Raw genomic sequence first — 4,938 nt, 5'->3', positions numbered from 1 at the left:
CTCCGCTCCGCGCGGGCTCGGTTCGGCGGCTCTGGCCCCGGCCCGTCCGCTCTGCGCGGCCTGCTTCTCTCCCTGCGGCCGGCCTGCGTCTCACCTCCCCGCCTCTCGGGTCGCAGGAACCAGCGGCGCACGGCGAGGACGGGAAGAAGAGCTGGCCGCGGCGGCTGCGGCATCCAATATGGCGGCTCCGACTCGGGCCGCGCAGCTCGGAGCTCGGCGGCGCCGGCCAGAGCGCCCCCTGGCGACCAGACGGCACGGGCCTGAGAGCTGCGCGGAAACCATCGACGCGAGCGCGGGCCAGAGCGTCGCACCCGGAGGCCCAGCGCCGGGCGGGCCTAGTCGCGCGCTTCCCCCCGCCCCCGGCGCCTGCACATGCGCGATCGTGCCCGCGCCCGGCGCGGTGCGGCGCTGCGGGACGACGAAGTGCGGCTGCGCCGGAAGCGCACGGTGCGGCCGGAGGAGGCGGCTCCGGAGCGTCGCCCTGGGAAAATTCTACGCATCCCGCATCGCCGCCAGTTTAGCGGCATCTTCGTGTCCCGCTTCGGCGTGGACTGGCCCCTTCCCGCCGTGCAGTTTAGTACTGGACAGTGGCCGAAAAGTTAGCGCTGAGAAAAGTTTCAAGTCATTTAAATCTTTCTTTGCAGTTCTGCCAAGCGTGTTAATGGAAGGAAAGATTGAAAACAGCAGCTTGGAATTGGGGGGCGGGTGCAGTGCAGGAAATGCTGCCCCGCATCCCGGGAGACCTCAGACAATGAACGTCTGTGTCTGCGGGCGGGAAGGGGTCCTTGGGGGGCTGTGGGTGAAAAGGAGGCCTTCTTTACTGGAGGATGGATTATTCTAAAGGAGTTTCCTTCTATGGACGAAGACAGCAGAGACAGTGTTCCAGATGAAATGACAGCGAAGCGCCTTCTCTTCCCCTCGGTGTGATGGGAGTTGCAGCCCACTGACTTAGGAGCTTAGATTCACGAGCCCAGATGAGAGGGACGAAAATGATGTCAGAATTTCCTAGGGGATTCGGTTGGAATCTGGGAACTTACCAAATCGTGCCCAGAATCTTACTGTTTTGAGTCGTGTTCAAGCACATTGCGGCTTCAGGCAGCCTCAACGTGTGGAGCTGGGTAGCTGCCTTTTGAGGGCTGTGACCTCGCAGAGAGCACTAAGCTGGGTAGATTGAAGCCACCAGCCTTTTGATTGCTAGTAAAGGACTTAACTGCTTGCACCACCCAAGCACTCCTCCCAAGCTTGGGCCTTTACTTCATTATCAGCATTGACACAAAGAAGTGAAAGATCTTTTTTTCATCAGTAAGATCTTAAACTTGCTCTACAGAGGTAACTCGTGGTTGCTGTGAAGCCGAACACCGTGACACTGATGAGTCAAATGCGAGAATGGTGACCCATGGTCGACAGTGTTTGGTGGAGCTCCTCGATTAAAACAAGCTTGGAAGCCGGAGTGGCATCCCTTCCACAATAGCTTGCCTCTGGAAACCCTATGAACCTGGAGAAAGGACGAAAGTTATACAAGTGGCCAGGACTTTCTTCATAGGGTAGCTATGAGTTGACGACGACTCTTGCACTTAACAACCACAGCAAGATCTTAAATATGTACCTTCAAAGTCCCTCAGCTGCTGTCACAGTTCATGGCTATTGCCACTGTCTTAGCTAAAGCTACTATAACAGAAATATCGCAATACGTGTCTTTAAGTTATCTTCTGTTTAAGAAGGCTAGTGCTCCAAATTCAGAGTGATACCTCTAAGGGAAGGCTTTCTGTCTGCCCTCACGGATGATCCCTGTCTCAACATCTGTAGGCCAAGTGTCCCTTGGAGATCCCCATATGTCTTGACAACAATCTTCGGGGAAGTTCTCACTACAGATAACCCTCAGCTCCTAAGGACATGTTACAGTCCCAGGTCTTTCTTGGTGGGAATGTGGTCCTTGTCTCTGCTTCCCTATTTAATCTATTTCAGAAGAGACTGCCTCGAGATACAATCTAACCCTGTAAGGTTCATGATCATTCTGCCAGAAGTGGGAGCATCCTCCTTCATCAGCATCACAGAGGCTCCACATACAGGATAATTAGATTATAAAGTGAAGGATAATTACATAGGACTGAGAATCACAGAGTAGCCAAGCAGACACATACCTGTTACCATCGTTTATAGGTGCTGTCAAGTCATTGTTATCATCACATCGAATAGTCTGTTTGACCTTTAGCAACTCTGTTCAACAGAAGAAAGCCCTGTCCAATCCTGTAGTGTCCTCACAATCATTGCTATATGAGAACCCATTGTTGTCCCTGCTGTTTTCAGTTTATTATATTAAGGGTCTTCCTCTTCTTTCCTGACCTAATTTACCAACATAATTCTTTTCTTCCCCTCACTGGCCAAAACTCATCATGTTGCCACATTAAAGTATCATATCTCAGAAGTCCTAAGATCAAGACCTGTATCTCCTGGTGCAAAATTCCTCCTCATCTGTGGACCTCTGAACTCTAGAATACACATAATATGTTTACAGAATACAGTAGTGGGATAGCCACAGGGGGAAATGTCCCCTGAGAATTTGTAACCTCAAGTCAGACCTCATTTCCATTGCAAATGGAAGAAACACAGGCCTAGTCCAAAAATCCAGTAGATGAATTTCTATTAGCTCGCAAGACTTGAAAGAGTTCTCTCTTCTCTGGGACCATTTAGGCAAGGGCGTTTCATTCTAGCCTCTGGCCCATGTTCTTTGGATTCTGGATAAAGACAGTCTCAGTTCTACCTTCTAGTCCCACTAGAACAGCTGCTACTCCCCTGGCATTGGGCTGCACCATTCTTCAAACCCCCTCAGTCCCAACAGACCCCATTCTCTCCCTTGAGTGTGACATTCTGTTCTAGCAGCTTTAAGCAGAGCAATCTCTTCCCTGGCCCTCATGGTGTGGAACTGATTTGATGATAGAACTCTTTGAAACCTAGGAAGCTGTGGCCTCTTCTTAACAGACTGTATTTCCTGGTTCATTGTGGCTTCAACTTCTGGTTCCTTGGCCTCTAAGACCCTCTAGCAACTTGGGCAAATCTTTACAAAGACTCCACCAGTAAATGAATATACTCTTTCACTCTGGCTGAGTGGGTCAGAAGTCCTCCTCTGACAAGTACCTAGAGGCATCCTACTCCGTCAGGAAGCTTCCTGCCTGAAGACACTCAGCTCTGGCCCTGAGGGTCAGTTTCCAAGCCAGGTTATGGCAATGTTTTGGTTCTGCTGCTGCTGGTTCTTCTGTGCTGTGGCTTTAGCACCTCTGGTGTCACAGCTCTCCTCGCTTCTGAGCATCAGCTAGTCTCTAAGCTTTGGTTTCATTAGAAACCAAGTTATAGAGTCTTACAGGAGACCTCGCACAAGGCTAGAATGGAATGATGATGTCATCAGGGAAGTGGGGTGTGAAAGCAGAAGGAAGGGGAACCCAGGAATGTCACTAGTCTGGAGAGGAAGAGTGGGGAAAGTAAAGAAATAGGCCCCCATTCACACTGGGGTTGAATGAAGATGCGGAAACATCGCTGAAAATTTGTAACCTCAAGTCAAACCTCATTGGGAGTTTGTGGTTCAAGTCTATACTACCTGAGTGATAAAACAAACAAAACCTCAAGCAAATTAATTATTTTGAAGTGGTATTGGATTGGCACTCCTCCAAGCAACTAATAGAAGTAAATACAAATTTGTTCTGGAATGAAGCAGTGTCAGCCCAGCCTTCAAAGAAGTTTGGTAAGTAAGTGAAAGTGCATTGAAAATGCTGTTAAAATTAAACTAGCAGATAAGCAAGCACGAAAACGGAGTGGCCTGGCTGGAAGCCAGGAGAAATAAGAGAATCTGGCCAGCAGAAAGTGGGTACTGGAGTTGACAGATGTGGGATACAAAGCTGTATTAACATGGGATTGCTGTTGTTGATTGCCATGGAGTCCAGCATGACTCATAGCAACCCTATGAACAAAAGGCCTGAAGCCTTTCTATAACTATTAGCATTTATCCAAAGTGGTAAACTGGAGCCCCACCAAACACTGTCCACCATGGGTAACCGTTACGGCATTTGACAACCCAATGGCACAGGGTTCAGCATCACAGCAACCACAGTAACCCCAGGTACCTTGATAGAGCATAGCGACTGAAGAGTGCTGTACATCTTGGAAGAATGTTCCTCCACCTTATTCACTGTTGGTGGGAGTGTTAAATGCTGCAGCCACTATGGAAGTCAGTATAGTGCTTTCTGAAAAGGTTGGAAGTAGAAATACCATTTGACCCAGCAATTCCACTCCTGGGAATAAACCCTAAAGACACCATAACAGCCACCCAAGCAGATGTTTATTGCTGCTTTGTTTACAATAGCAAGAGTTGGAAACAACCCAAATGCTCTGGTATATTCACACAATGGAATATTATGCAGCACTGAAAAAACCCTCATGGAATATGCAAAATGGGTGACCATGCAGGACATTATGCTGAGTGAAATATCCCAGTCACAAGAAGATGAATACTTTATAATGCCACTGTTATAAAGCAGGACTGACAGATGGGTTGGGGGAAATTAAGAAAAGGGGATAAATAATGTATGCAGCATTGAAACAGATGAGGGAGAAAACTTTAAAAGGAATATAGAATTAGGTATTATTTGTATGACAGGAGTCCAGAATAAGAGCTGCATAATAAAGTGGTCTGGGCGGGGCACTGTATAACAATGAAAGAACTTTTCCCCCAAGAAAAAAGCGAGCTGGAGGAGAGATAGGGCAGGGAGGGAAATGTGCAACAATGAATGAATGGAAATCCAAGTTCTTTATAAACTAACAATAAAATCTCAATTAAAAACAAATGTTCCTCCAGAATATAAGAACAACCAACTTTTTTATTATTATTATTATTTTATTATTGTTTTTGTGTGAGTGTACCGTCAAATCAGATCTGACTGGTACAGG

At 47.9% G+C, this 4,938-nt stretch overlaps 1 pseudogene; it reads right to left on the bottom strand.

Moving 5' to 3' along the window:
* LOC102851634 overlaps positions 1 to 4,938 on the bottom strand; it is a 182,380-nt pseudogene that overhangs the window by 1,190 nt on the left and 176,252 nt on the right.

The sequence above is a fragment of the Elephantulus edwardii genome, unplaced genomic scaffold (genome assembly GCF_000299155.1).
Source record: "Elephantulus edwardii isolate Elephantulus edwardi_28Jun2011 unplaced genomic scaffold, EleEdw1.0 scaffold00024, whole genome shotgun sequence".
Classification (NCBI taxonomy): Eukaryota; Metazoa; Chordata; class Mammalia; order Macroscelidea; family Macroscelididae; genus Elephantulus; species Elephantulus edwardii.
Note: the sequence above shows the minus strand (reverse complement) of the source record. Positions and strands in the feature narration are given on the sequence as shown.